The sequence below is a fragment of the Anopheles stephensi genome, chromosome 2 (genome assembly GCF_013141755.1).
Source record: "Anopheles stephensi strain Indian chromosome 2, UCI_ANSTEP_V1.0, whole genome shotgun sequence".
NCBI classification, from domain to species: domain Eukaryota; kingdom Metazoa; phylum Arthropoda; class Insecta; order Diptera; family Culicidae; genus Anopheles; species Anopheles stephensi.
This window is the reverse complement of record NC_050202.1, coordinates 19,520,243-19,534,794: the sequence shown is the minus strand read 5'-3', so window position 1 is coordinate 19,534,794 and position 14,552 is coordinate 19,520,243. Positions and strand designations below refer to the sequence as shown.

The 14,552-nt window shown below is 43.0% G+C and overlaps 1 protein-coding gene across 3 annotated transcripts in view; it reads left to right on the top strand.

Moving 5' to 3' along the window:
• The window catches only part of LOC118503536 (solute carrier family 12 member 4), a 144,249-nt gene that overhangs the window by 29,551 nt on the left and 100,146 nt on the right, over positions 1-14,552 (top strand). The gene's annotated exons all lie outside the window — the stretch shown is intronic.

Genomic DNA, 14,552 nt, shown 5'->3' with positions numbered 1-14,552 from the left:
CACACAAGCGCCTTATAAAATTTACGATGTGTTTGAATAATTTGTTTGCCCGACCGACCAACTCGTCCCTCCGTAATCCCCCCCGTGAGCCTTATTCGCACAACAAAAGCGTCGAATATTCTAAAGTCTATTTTGCGTGCCCGCTGCACTGATTGAAGTTGATTTAATGTGCAAAAATCTCAACCCAACAAACACGGGAAGAAGCGGGTTTTCTATGTGTATGTGTGTGTGTGTGCGTACTTGGGTATGTGCTAGGATGCAGCGTACTAGGGAAAGCTTTCTTGTGACTGTGCGGTATGTTCACAGCTTCCGCTTCCTCCACTCCGTGCTGGTAATATCCCTTTTTCGGAGTTAGTACATGTTGAATATCGTCTACCTAGCCACGGCGAAACGGTGCCACTCGTCGTCAGTTTGAATGTTCACGTCAACGGTACCAGTCAACGCGACAAAAGCTCAGCGCAACACACACTCGTCGGTTGCGGTTTTATGGCACGGTTGGCGTGAGTGATCTGCAGCACCGTAGCAAGGCAAGTTAATGAGTGTCGGCGTGAGTGACTGAGTGCCGTAGTGGAAACTAGTGAGTCGTTTTTTGTGCGTGATAATGGACAGTACATGTTTATTGATGTCTGGGATGTGAAAAGAAATGTGGAGCGAAAGTGGTTAGAATTTTTAAAAAATTCTATCAATGTTGAAATTAATAAAATAAAAATAAAAAGAACGTGCAAAAACAGTGAATTCCACAACAAACCCCCAAAAGTTTGAAATGTCAGGAACACGTAAAAGCTTTCGCTAAATGTTAAAAGGGGTCGTGTCGATCGTCTATTTTGAGCTTGGTGCGCTATCATCGTGCTGGGTATACGCTTGTCAGTGTGAAAAGCTCGCTATCTTGGAACCATGTTCCCATCGAACCACGCTCCTTCCGGAAGTCTACCCGCAGGAGAAAGTGCTGGGTTCGCAATAGTCTCCTCGTCGTTGAGTGGAGTGTATGATTTACTGTTCAGTTGTTGCTGCATTCTTGATGGGAAAGGACACACACTCACGCCAATCCTGCCCGGAGCAGATCGTTCGGCATTTGTTTCGCGTGAGTTCTAGCGGACGTTTAAGTTTTAACTCACTAACCTCAAAGAGGTGGTTCATCAAAGAAAACGTGAAAGTGTCCAGCAATTGTTACTTAAAAAAGGGGCAATGCGATTTCGGAATGGGTGTTTCGTTGTGATTTTTAAGCTGCGAACACGCGTTTGTTGGCGTGTGAAAATGCAATCAAGCAAAACGGATGGGCGAAGCTGAGTGACAATGAGTGGAGTTAAGTGGGACCGAAGCCGTTAATGGCAATGTTTGTGTGTGTGTGTGAAATTCAAGTTGTGATAATAAAAACGTTTACTATTTTTTACAAATTGCTTGACAGTAAAGTGAAGATTAAGAATCAAAATAAAATGCCCATAAAACAAGACGAACAGTGTAGTGAAGTGGGACGGTCTTTGACGGGCGAGCTAATTCTCGATGCACGAACCGACACTGGGAAAGACAATCGGTGGACATTAAATTCTTCCCGCGTCCTATCGTCCGTCGTTTGTTGCCAGTGCAAGGTCAAAGGTTGTGTAGGTATGCTACACACCATCTTCACAGTCGGTGCCGTAGACTAGCTCAGGCTCGGGCCTGCCGTTCGAGGCTCTGCTTGGTGCAGTGCTGTGTATGTGTACACTGCAGCGCACACCGGGTCACGTTTAATTTAATTAAATTGAGGCACGTTCGTCGGACGGTTATTTTCTCTGTGCTGTGCGCTGTGGTCAAATCTCTAGCCACAAAAGCTTATAAAACGCTACCGGTTAAGAAGGGCTATAAGCCGGGGAAAGCGGTGGCAGTGTAATGATAGTGAGCTGAGTGCCCTATTTTCTTGTGAGCCTATCGACTGTGGACGAGTGTGATGTATTATAGGTTAGAAGGTGTTTTGTTGGTGGCACAGCTCAATGGATTTAGACTAACAATTAACGTTTAAAATTAGAAAACAGGACGGTACCGAAGAGGTGCATTTTGAAGTAAACGCACTCGAAAAGCTGTTTGTAATGCAGATTGCATACTTTGAGGCTTCAATTTTATTTTGTGATGTAAAAAACTCTTTCTTCCAGTCAAAAATGAATTCTACGAAATCTGCAACCACAGATAATCCTTTCCCCTAAAAAACAGACATCTATTGCATTCCATAACGAAACCGAGCACTAGCTCTCCTATCTTTGAACTACTTCCAACTGCACGTCCCTTTGTTGACAAGCTCTCGGCACGAAACGTACCCATCAGTCACTAACAAAAAATGAAGGTCTGTGTACGCTCGGCGCTTCTTAGTTTCGTTTGCTTTTGACCAAAAATGTTGCACACCATTCGGACGGCTGCCATGAATTTTAATTAGCTAATGTTCGCCATATCTCCAACCATTATTCGGGTTGGCCGCTGAACATTGCTCAAGAAAACAGACGATTCGGCAAAAGCAAACGTCAGCAGCAGCAGCAGCAGCAGCAACAACCGTCATAAATTTGCCACAAGAAACTGTATGTTTTCCTTGTTCGCGATGGTGGGTTGAAAAATGAATTTCCCACTACGGTGAAAACATTCACACCAAGTAGCGCCATATTTTTCCCTTAAGCTTGAAATAATTATACAGCGCTGAGAAAAACGGAGGATTAAAAGCGAAACGTGAAACAATAGTTGGGTTTGCAGATGAGAAGGAGCAAAGCAAGAAAAAAGCCGTAATCGAAAGCTTGCCGAAAGGCGCGAGTCCCATTGCAATATTAATACGGCGAACGCCACCGAACGGTTCACGAGCGTTATTGCGCGCTTTGCATTTATTTCTATGCTCGAAACAGGCAAACACAAAGTATTTCTCCTGGCCGATCGTCTTCGTCGCCATTCGTTTGACCGAAGAAAGCGAACCATTCATTTTTTTAACAACCAGGAAAGCAGGAAAGGACACACTTACACTCAAACACTGCCTGACTGCACCCTCTGAAATTGTAAAAACCGTCTGTCAAGTGGGACGATTTTGGAACAAACTGCACACTGCTTTCATTATTCCTGGTTGCGCATCCCCAGCTTTTTTCGCCGACTCTCACTAATTCATCAAAAAAGGATAAGCTGGCATTTGGCATTTGATGGCAGGGGTTTGCCGGCTCAGGGGTACAAGGGACGGGGGCCTATTTCTCGCGTGTTGATTTTCGGATGGATTGCTTTGCACTTTTGCTCAAGCGCAAGGACACTCCCGGCAGTTGTCTTTGACGAAGCAATGACACGGTTGTGAACACAGGTCCGAAGGCGCACGAGAGCCCTTTTCGAAGCCGGTTTGAAATGTTGATTGATTCGCGGGAAGAATTAGAGGTTTTGGCGGTGCAATTTACCGTGACAGAGTGATATAAGACAGGCGATATGTTTGTTGTTGGACAGTTTTATTTGATTTACATACGGTCTGGACCAAAATCAGATAGGTTTTTTTGGCTTTTAAAAAGCTATTTTAGGGGTTGTTTTTTGCTTCAAAGCTTTGTTGATTTCCTTTTAGTTTAAATTACATACGTTTTTTCTAAAGTTTTTTTTATCAGTTCAAAAAGCAGCTAAGTTATCCGTTTAAGCCCCTAAAGCAAGAGCAACGATGAGTGTTACACATATTGCATACATTTAGGCGTACATATTTAAAAATTATCTCTAAATCAGTTTTCAAGTAGTATGCGAAATTGCTTGAAAATCCTCAATCAATTTTCAAGGAAAACAAACACAGAAACTTTGAGGAAAAGCTTTTCAACAAGATCAAGAAGAATTCCAGGTATCATGAATATTGTCTGCATAAAAAATTCACTCTAACCGATAACTTTACACTCAAACTTTCAAACTCCCATCAATTACCGCAACGCTCTTCTTGATTCAATAATTGTATTTGATTATTTATCACACTCGCAAGGCTGGCTTTCAAACATCCTGCCATCCATCTGCGTACCTCCAACAGCGTCTCCCGCTGCTAGTAATTACTCGACGTCAAAAAACCGTACGAACCATAATATTCAATTTCAAAACCCCGCAGCAATAATTAAACTAACTTTTGTAATTGAATTCATTGAGCCATTGCTGCCAAACAGGGCTGACGATGGGTTCCTGGTAACCCTCCGAAGGATAAGCCACTATCCTGTCTTTAATTGCTTCATCTGAAGGTGTCGAAGACACTCACACACACACACACACACACACACACACACACACACACACACACACACACACACATGACAGGGAGCTTCCGTAAAACAAAATAATTTTCGAACGTCGGAGGCTTTCTGCAAGATATGATGGTGAAGTTGTGAACAAGTACGTGGTTGTTGTAGGTTAAACCCTTTCAAGAATCATCTCACCAGCTTGTTACACACACACACACACACATCCTCCGGCCTGGGTGTATGAATAAAAAATGGATAGTCTACCGTAAATCTAATTTGATGTTTCATTCCTCATCGAAGGTTCGTTGGTGTGGCTGTTCCCCAAACCGTATGAAAAGTCTATCAACCGACTTCTCAATCTAGTTCACCAGCCTCACCAGAATGTTTCACTTCCGCTGGGCGGACAGACAGACAGACAGAGGCAGCGGCGAGGCGTGTAGCGAATTCGAGCGGGGCTTTTCCGGTGCGATGGAAAAGCCACCAACCAACCGGAGCTCCAGCGTTGTTGGGAAAGTTTATTTTTGGGCTTTCCCCTTTTTTGCCTAAAATCTCCCATCGCCCGATGCAGCACGCTCACGCATCCTGTTATTGGCCTCGTTTGTGTTAGGTTTTCCGCACATACAGACACACACACCCCCATACTCCTTGCTGGGGTCGATGAGGAAGCAATAGTTTCTTCTTGTTTGCCGGTACCCTTTTGCGACCCGATCACGATCCCTGATCGAAACGTTGAAAGGGATGAAAAATCGATGAATTTTAGCAGCAGCAGCAGCAGCAACCAGTCACCAATCGGGAATGATGGGTGGGATGGTGATGGATCGAGAACACAACAGATGCCTTCCGGGACGCCGTACCGTGCCACGTTTGGTGATGAAGAATTGTACAACAAGTTGGGTTGGATGGTCTAGCAATTTGCTTCATCTTTTTCCCACACTCGGATTTTTCGCACACCGACCCCTTCAACGAGGGAGGAAAAGCAGAGTGTTTTTTGATAAATTATCAACCACACAGGGGGAATGGGTGAGAAGAGTGCTTTACAAACCGTACCATACATAACCGGCACGCTTCGGGTTTATTAGATTTTGATTTTTATTATCATCCTTCCAATGGTGGAGTTAACACTGATAAACGACTTCCATATGAGGTTTGGCCGTTTTATAGGCGCTATATTTAGCGCGCCCAGCATCATTCCTTACGATTGGTTGTTTTCCATTAGCATTTGTTTTCTGTGCTATTATACGAAACCGAACCTCCAAGGAGAGCGAGATAGGGATGCAACTTTTTGGTTGGAGTTTTCCTCTAGGGATTTTGTAAGAAAAAAACAACGTGAATGCATTTTCCATTTTTCCCCCTGGGCAACAGATGATTCGTAGCAGCCGAAGGATGGTTTTGCACCTGCAGTTTTCCGCTTCAGTCTACACCGGTAGGAAACAATTTCATTTTCTCAAGCTGCCTTACTTAAGTTATTCGAAATGCAGGCACATTGTTTGTTTCTTCGCGGTGAGGTAAGATTTTCGGTCGGTGCTTTTGTAAGGTTGTAAGGAAAAACAAGCACGGAAACTGCTTGCAATCGAGCTGGGATGTACTTTATTCCGTGGGTACTTTTGGAGTTGTGTGGCGCTTAAGTGGGTTGCACACGGATGCAATCAGAAGCAGTTTTATGTGGAAAATAAAATATAATTACTTGAGTATTGGATTGGAAGATATGATTGATACCTTGAATTTAAATTTGAACTAAGAATAATTTGTTAAAAATAATTTAAAGCATTGCAAGAACATGAGCTGCGATTTTAATTAAGACATACAAGAATTAATTAATTAAGACATATGGGTCGAAACCTACATAATGTTCTTTCAAAATAAAATTTTATGAAGAATCACTTAGAACTTAGAACAACATCCCACTATGGTTCTAATGAAGAGTGGGACGTTGCTAGCTCCTTTGTGGAACTTTACAATCATAAAATGGAATCTTTCATACAGTTCGGATAAATTTTCCATACGACTTTAGAATTAAGTAAGTTAAATAAGCATCACTTCCTACCTATTTTCGCGTTAAAACCTCTCGAATGTGAATATTACTAAGTGAAGGTGTCTATCATTTCTGTGTTCGTTATCATTATGCAATTTCGGACAATGAATATCTTTTTTTTTATCCTGCAGGACGGCCTGGCCGTATTGTTCATTGAATGTCCTTAAAATGCAATAAAATCACTTACGATGAATTGAATTCCAAAGAAGCATTTTAAAGCTAAAAAATATTCTTTTCTTAGGCATCAAACATTTGAATATAAATTCTTATTAACACAAGAAAAAACACTTTCATTTTTAAACTGAGTTTTACGAGCGACTTTTATGCTTTTTTCGTGTATCTAACACGAAATGCACAAATCAAAACTATTCGCACCGTGTAAAGCCACCCTAACCGGATCACTTAATGCAATACCAGCAACAGCATACGATTTTGTTGCAGATGTTTGCCAAAGGATGTTATACTTTCTTGATTTACATTGCTCAGCCATCTCCCGGATGATAATCGACCGCGAGAGAGAGGAAAGCAGCCAAACTTCAACAAGCAACTTGAAAGCTGAATTTTGAATTATTAACTGAGCAATCGTTATAAATTTGCAAAATGGTAAATAAACGAGAATTTGCCAATGCTACCTCTAGTTTTAAGAGCCAGTCTGAAAGCTCACGCAAATCGATCTCCAAATGAGCATGTTTACAAACAGAAAATACAATTACAGTTTATTGTTAAAAAAATATTATGCAAATAGCATCATTCTTGCTCGCTTGAAGATATTGTCCCTGCTGGCACGAGATAAAATTCTCCGTAAAGAGTGAACTTGCCATTCTATCCCGTCTGCTTTGTTTTGCTCTGCTGAACAATCTACTTCATACACTGCACCGGGGTCAAACATTAAAAAAACCGTTCTCAATGTTTCATGAGCGATGCATACGAGAAAATTCGTTTGTATGTCGCGTTGCCAGGACTATTACCGCCGACCGGCGATGGTTGTTTAAAATTGCACAACTTTTCTTCAACTGCGCTCGGTGCCTTGGCTGCCAGTGTCCACGAAAGCGTTAGAGAATGTAACGATCCGGAAGAACAGCGTTTTGCAAGCGGTACAGATCTGGGGGAGCGGAAACGTTGATGGGAGATTTGTTTCTTGCTCCCCTTTTTTCCAGTTTTTGGAACGAGAAGATCTGAAAAAGACAGTGTTGCAAGAAGGTAGTTCAGTTCAGTGTTATGCAAAATAGTTGGCAAATGCGATGGGAAGTAGAATCATACCCGAAACGACGCGACTTATGCGCGGTACGTGTTACTGTCAGAATCTATTGCATACATAACACGATAAGATAACGTTTTGCTACATTTCTTTTTTTGGAAGACAGTTTTTTTTTGTAACTGTCAAAGTGACAGAAAACATAACCAAAACTTGAAGGAAATTCTGTTTAAAGTCTTGTTTAAGAGGAAAAACCTTCATGAATTATTAGAAAAAGTGCTATCTCTTTTAAAATTATTCGTGTGTCAGTTTGGTATCGAACACAAGTCGTCGGTGTACAAGCTTATCACTTTAACCACGGTTCTATGAAGCCTACCTAGTCCTTAAACGTTCACACTGGAATTGGTTCTAGAAACGCTTTTCCTCTTTTGGCCTATTTTTTCCCGCCGTGTTTTTTTTGCCCACCCCTCAATGAGGTGAATCTCAATTCAGATTATTGACACTTTCCGCATACTGCGATTGTGGACACGGAACAAAGAAGCTATTCTTAATGAGACACCTTGAACGAGGCAAAAGTTCCGGTCCAAGCAGATTATATTTCATCGTGCCAATATGCCTGCCGGGCAGTTCGCCCGGTTCAGTTGTAACTTTGACGTGGAAGCAAATAAAAAAAGAGGGAAAAGTCTTCCTTCTCTCACACACACACCGTCCTATCACAATCAACCGGCTAAAGGGCTCAAATGATTTGCTTTCGAGCAGCGCGCTACTCATTTGCCCTTCGCGTGGGGAGAAATAAAATTATTCAATGGGTTTTTCACTTTTGCCTACATTGTGTGTCGGCACCCCCCGTGGTGGAGAGTTTCCAGGGCTTTTCTTGAAAACTTGCTGCCGGCCGCCTTCCGCTCTCACCACTCAGGTCTTGGTATTATGCTCCCCCCCCCCCCCCCTTAATGGTGCTTATTGCTCCCATAAGCGGTTCTTTGAAGAGCAGGAACCGCGCAAGTGGACGGATCGAAGCGCTGGCGAAGGCCGGACCCGTACCGAGATCCCGAGCGCCCGGTGAACCGGTGCTGGCGTAACCTGAAGTGACAGGAAAAGTCCACCTTTTGCCACTTTTACTACTACTTCGCTTACTGTTGGAGAAAGGCGGGTGGAAACATATGAAGGGATGGAAAAGCTGTTCTCCTTCCTTTCCACCAGTCCTACCGGCCTCTTCGGACCTCGCCCACCTCTAACCGCCATAGCGTGGTATCAATTTTCAATACTAATTGACTTATTTAATTATTCAACACTTGGACCTTGGGCTTTGGGCTTTCGGGCCGGAGTGTGTAAGGCGCCTTCAGTGACTTCTTCTTCTTCTTTGCTACTGCTACTCCCTTCCCACGCGTTTCCCTTTTTGCCCTTACAGAGGCTTCTAAAGAAGGCCAGTTTCGCGATGACAAAGGTGTAGAAGCTATAGCAGGAGCCGATCGGTGGTTAGCTGCTTTCTTTTTTGCTCTATTTTCACTAAACCACTACAGTGGCAGGGTAGTAAAAGTGGAAATAAAATGGGGAGGGAACAGGTTACCCCCTCTCGGCTTAGTGCCCTCGATATTGATTCTCTGTCCCGGGCCGGAACAGAAGCTTGTGGTGGTGGTGGTGGCCGGTATGGAATCAGCGTTTCATCGGCACACCGGAAAACTGATCGGCACACCGTTAAAGGGCCCTTTGGCAGGCAAATGCCAAATTACGCCCCGTGGTCTACGAATTGCTGATAATTGTTTTTGGTATAGCGAAGTTCATAAGATAAGGTATTGGATTTCTTTGTTATCGATTATAGCAAAAATTGTAACTGTATTTTTTAGGAAGAAACAGAAGAAGGTAATTTTTTTAGATTAATTAAAACAAAACGGTTGTAAGTATTGCTTTGAAGGTCTTCGCCTGACATTTCTTGCTTCCTTGAATTGATTGCACCCGTTTGATTGATTGCTGATTAGATCATCGTAAGGAAAAAAAATCATTTCCAGCTCAGAACATCTCTTGCAGAACAAATTCTTTGGTTCTCTAGTGCCTAAACTCCTATGCCTATTATACATACTAATAACTAAAGCAGAAAGTAGCTGAATTTTTATCCTAAACTTCTCATAGATGATGAGGCACTACCCACTAAGGTACTTGTGGCTGTCTTTCAGCCATCTTCATTCTCCCTTAGGAATTGCAACTCGAGTTACATGCGTTCGCTGCATTCTACACTACTCAGAAGAGAAATGTATCAAAGAATGCTTGAAGTTGAGAAGTTGAGTGATAGGTAATGTGTCTTGTGGTTAATGTATAAATGTACGTAAATTTGAGAATGACAACAATGAGTTTTTATTTTCTACGGTCAATAACCGTTTCACAAACGCCATCACCAGTGGCGAATTTTGCCCCTTGGAGGCCCTAAGTGAAGTGAAATTTGGAGACCCTTTACCACATTGACTGTGATGATCGGAGGCGAGATTGTAAAGCGTTCGGAGGACCTTGCGAGCTCGAACCGCTTAGTCCGTGTACCGTACAACCCGATACTGGCCATCAAACCATATCATTGATAGTATAGCACACATAAGAGATCTGAAGACGAGGAACAAATATTTTGAAAGTTGTTCTTTCAACATCTCAATATCTCCACACGTTTGAAGTTAGACATGTGCTCTTGGATGCCCTGTAAATCCTTATTAGAGCATTAGAACTTAGTATACTGTAATAGCTGCGAATAATATCCTGCTGGGAAACAGAAGGTGATACTGCTACTCAAATAGTACTATCGTCTTTTTATTATTATTCTAAAATATTTTACAGTTTACTAGAAGTTTTGCTAAATATCTCATTATTAATCCATCCTGTGGTTCGTTAATCCGTTGTGCTAAGGTTCTTCTTTCAATAACAACTGTAACCCTAATTTGGCATATTAATGTTGCTAGAAAATGGCACAAGCAGAGATTCCCTGTAAGTCCTGTTCTAAAAAGAAACTCATTTTACATGTAGCAAAATCAATCTGAATATTTGTTTCACCTGAATTAAGTTGTTCGCGAAATGTTAATATCTTCTACCGAATAAACCACGAAAAAGCAACTCATTATTACCTTGTAAACATCCATGTGGGAATAAAATATCCATGAGCTTTATTTATTATTCAGCAACAGGGGACTAAAGGTAAGAGCCAAAATTACTTATCCCTCTCGGACAGTGTCGAAACAAGCTCGCGTACAAGCAACACGACCGTGATTCACTCACTGGGCCGCCTGCCAAACGAAGAACCCGTGTCCAACATTAAGCCCAGTCCAGCCAGCAAGACAATTTCGGTTGATTAAACCATCCCATCGAGGCCGGTGCATCCCACCCGGCCCAACCCATACAGAGAATCGCAGGAAGTCAAAGTGCCAAGTGGGGCGTGGAATTTCCGCGAAGCGTCCTTGTACCATTTCCTTGGCATTTGCGAACGATCGGTCGCTTTTACGTGCGCCAGTCATTAAGATGCCCGTCAGTCAGATATCAGAAGACGCGGAGAAGCCGTGGCTCGAAATATTATCACTCACTGTCCGTCCGTCCGTCCGTTCGTCCGACGGGGACGGGCCTTGCGTGTCGATCAGCACTCCCAACCCTGACGCTATGCAAAACCGACTACCACGATGATCCTTACGACCTTGTGTAAGCGTTGGGAAGGTTTCCCGGTAGTACCTGTTGACAGGCCGGGTTCGTCCGTTTGTGTCCATTGCTGCACATTGACTCATTAACACCGGCAAACCAATCGTTGACCAATCGCACCCTTGCCCTGGGTGGAGATTCGCCAACTCCGGCAAGGACTTGAAGTTTATTATCGGAAGACCGACTGTGCGGAGCGTTTGCCGACGTTGGGCACATTAATATTCATCAGTGCGGAAATCAAATGAAAGTGCTGGATGCGAAACTGCAAACAGGAAACCGGAAACGAAACAATTCCATCTGACAAACTAGCAATTGGATTGCTTGTAGGCGTTGGAGACCTTCTGAAGTTGGGAAGTTGGGCAAAGCCTTGGAGAATTCTTGGCAGAAAGCGATAGATTGATGAAACCCAAATAATTAAGTCATTTATCGTATTGAAATGATAACGCTTATCTGCGTCCTTTAAGATCCTTGAAGAATATTCCCCTAATCTAAGAGTTGCTAAAGCTCTCATTATCCCCCAAAAAGCGGTTGCCAAGTTTAATGAATTCTTGTCCGAGAAATGGGCTAATTACCACCTAACAATTAATCCTCTCCCAACCGATACGCCTCGCGGACTTCTCCAAGGTCACCGAAGGTATATCGCTTTTGATGTCTGCGAATGTTCAAGGTAACGTCCCTACCAAAAAAAAACCTTTACCTAACCACTCACACAAACTAACGCGTGTCCTGTGACCGACGCAACGTCTTCGGCTAGAACCATAGTGTGTAGCGTGTTGAATAATTCAACCCGCTTTATACGTTGAGTGCCATTTCCGTTCTACGGCGGACTGCGTGGAGCGAAACTTTTCACCCAACCACTGGCAAAACATTCAACCAGTCGTTAATCGGTCATTGCGCGCCTGAACGGGAAGCAGATCCTTATCGCCACGGGACAACTTTTCGGTATGGTAGGCCTGCGTACCAGGCCTACCAGACTGCTGGAGCAAGTGGGACGAGTTTGTGCTTTAGTTTGGAATTTATTTGCTGGACCGAATCATCCACCTCACCTCGCGTAGCAAATCGCACGATCTCTCCCCCCTCGGTAGTAGACTATTTTTATGTTTGCCAACATTAGCGACAGTCACGGGGTGCGTTCCACTACTCCGAGTACGATTGTAGACTCCGAGGAATAAATAATTGAGCAACCGAGCACGGTCGCGCGCGATGGTCTTTTCTTGGATCCGGTTTTGTTTTTTGTTGGGCAAGGCGAAGGTTCTCCCGGGCCACCAAAGTTCACCCGGATCGTTCGGCAAAGAAACCACGGAGGACATACCGTCCCGGTTTGGAGTCTTTGTTGAATCGATACACCAGACACGGTACATAAAAGACAAATACCCTTGGTCCGTGCCCGTGAAATGTTGTTTGTCTCAGCGGGTTCGGTTGGAAGAGGGAACCAGGAAAACTGGTTAAAGGAAGACACTCTTCCTATCGGTTCGATTTTTTCACTGTGACACATACGGACAGGTTCCGGACCGGGCCAGAAAACGGACCAGTGAAAGCATTTTGGCAAAAATACATTGTGTTTGCCTGGGATGTACATCGGGCACGTGCGTACCTTTCTTGTTTGGGGTGTTCGGCGTGATAGATGATGGAATAAAAATGTGTAATTTGATATGCGTGGTGGGATGGTGTTTTTCTTTTTCTCGGTTGGATCGGCGATACAGTTCGGGTTGCCGTCATCGTGGGAACACATTTGGCAAAGGTATGGTCCAAGGAAAAACAAGGCTCTACCCATGGGGTCAGTAGCATGTTGTGGTTACGGTGTTGATCAACTCTTTGGGAATAGATATCAACCGGGGATCACTGTACCGTTCGGCGGAGGAGCAGGACAGTTTGTTCGATGACAAATTTATTCATTACATGGAGGATTTATTGATTGTGTGTTTGTGTGTGCGTGTGTTTAGCGGGATAGCAAACAAGCACTGTAATGGGTTATTGTGACCTTGTTTGTGAAACGCAACAAGTAAAAACAGGGTAAATGAGCGCGCAGTTAACATATTGAGCTGGTTTGACACCGTGTTGCTAGGGAGCACATTATCGGAACCATGGTGATACGCAATGCGGGTTGCATACTTTACGGAGTTAATGTAATGGTTTACTGGTAATGGTTCCGTTTATTACTTGCTCTTTCCAGTATTTTTGTATCTTTATTGCTGGGTACTTCTTAGAATTCAAAGAGTTGAAATTATTATTTTTTAATATTGTAAATTTTAATTTCAATTTAATGTTCAGATGAGATGATTAAAAATAAACATAACCAAGAAAAATATGATTATTTTTCTCAGTTTTTTTTTGAAATTTTCATCAGTTCTTACAGGAAACATTTAGTCACAATTTTTGCTAAAAAATCTTGTTTTAATTATGTGTTCAAAACAAAATTAAAAGATCCTTGTTTGGAATCAAATTTCAACACCATATCCCAAAACTCTTTGAACAATTGTTCAATTGCTTTTAAAGTTGAAACTTGAGTACGTTTTACATGTTGTAATATGATTCCATGACTTTAGGGGACATTGAATCTGTTGGAAAAAATATTCTTTACTGATTTCAAGAAAACAAGGGGGGCAAGAATCGGGTTTTACTTGGTCTTTGCATATATGCGCCTAAGTGTATGCAAGCGCTCGAAATTATCACTTCATTTTAGTCCTTCTTGAACGAACAAATCTTTAAATGTCTTTAAACTCCCAATTAAATACAGAAACCTTCGTTTTCCACCTCTCCCGCACCACTTCACACTCCCATCCACCTCACCAAACCGCATCGTAACGAAGGTAATCAAATGAAGCAAAAATGTCTACCAATCGAACTGGAAACTATTTCCAATCACCGTGGCTGTGCGGAACAGAGTGCATGTATCCATGGCCCGACGACGACCACGACGATGATTGCCCGAGCTTGCACCTTTTTGCAGTGAATGTACATTCCATTTCCTGCCCGGAACATTCAGAACATTCAGCAAACAGTTTGTAATTGTAAACGATACCACTTTGGAAAGTTGGTCGTAGTTTGCACCAGACTGCAGCCAAGGTCTGAAGCGGTGGTGGTCTGGGCCCTGAATGCTTTCCGTGCCACAAAAATTGCCAATCTCTGTGTCACCAATGTCGCTCAATGTATAACGACTGAATAACTATTCTTTTCTGCAAGTTGCGTGCGCTACGATAAGATGAAAAAAAGTCTGCCGCAAGCACCAAGAAAAAAACTGTAGTAAAAGTATGAAAGAAATTTCTTCACGAAATCAGGTGCCACACACAAGTTCCGATGCAAAAGGGGAATAGAAAATTCGTGTAAGAAGTTGGGCTGTCATCTGCTGCCGGTTCGTGCTGCAAAGCACCGCAGGTGTCGCATACCTTCAGCACGGCTAGAAGGTTAAAAGTTGAACTATTGTGTGCGGGTGAAAGTGATTCAATTCCCGAGCCGAGTTCCTCCACAGACGAGT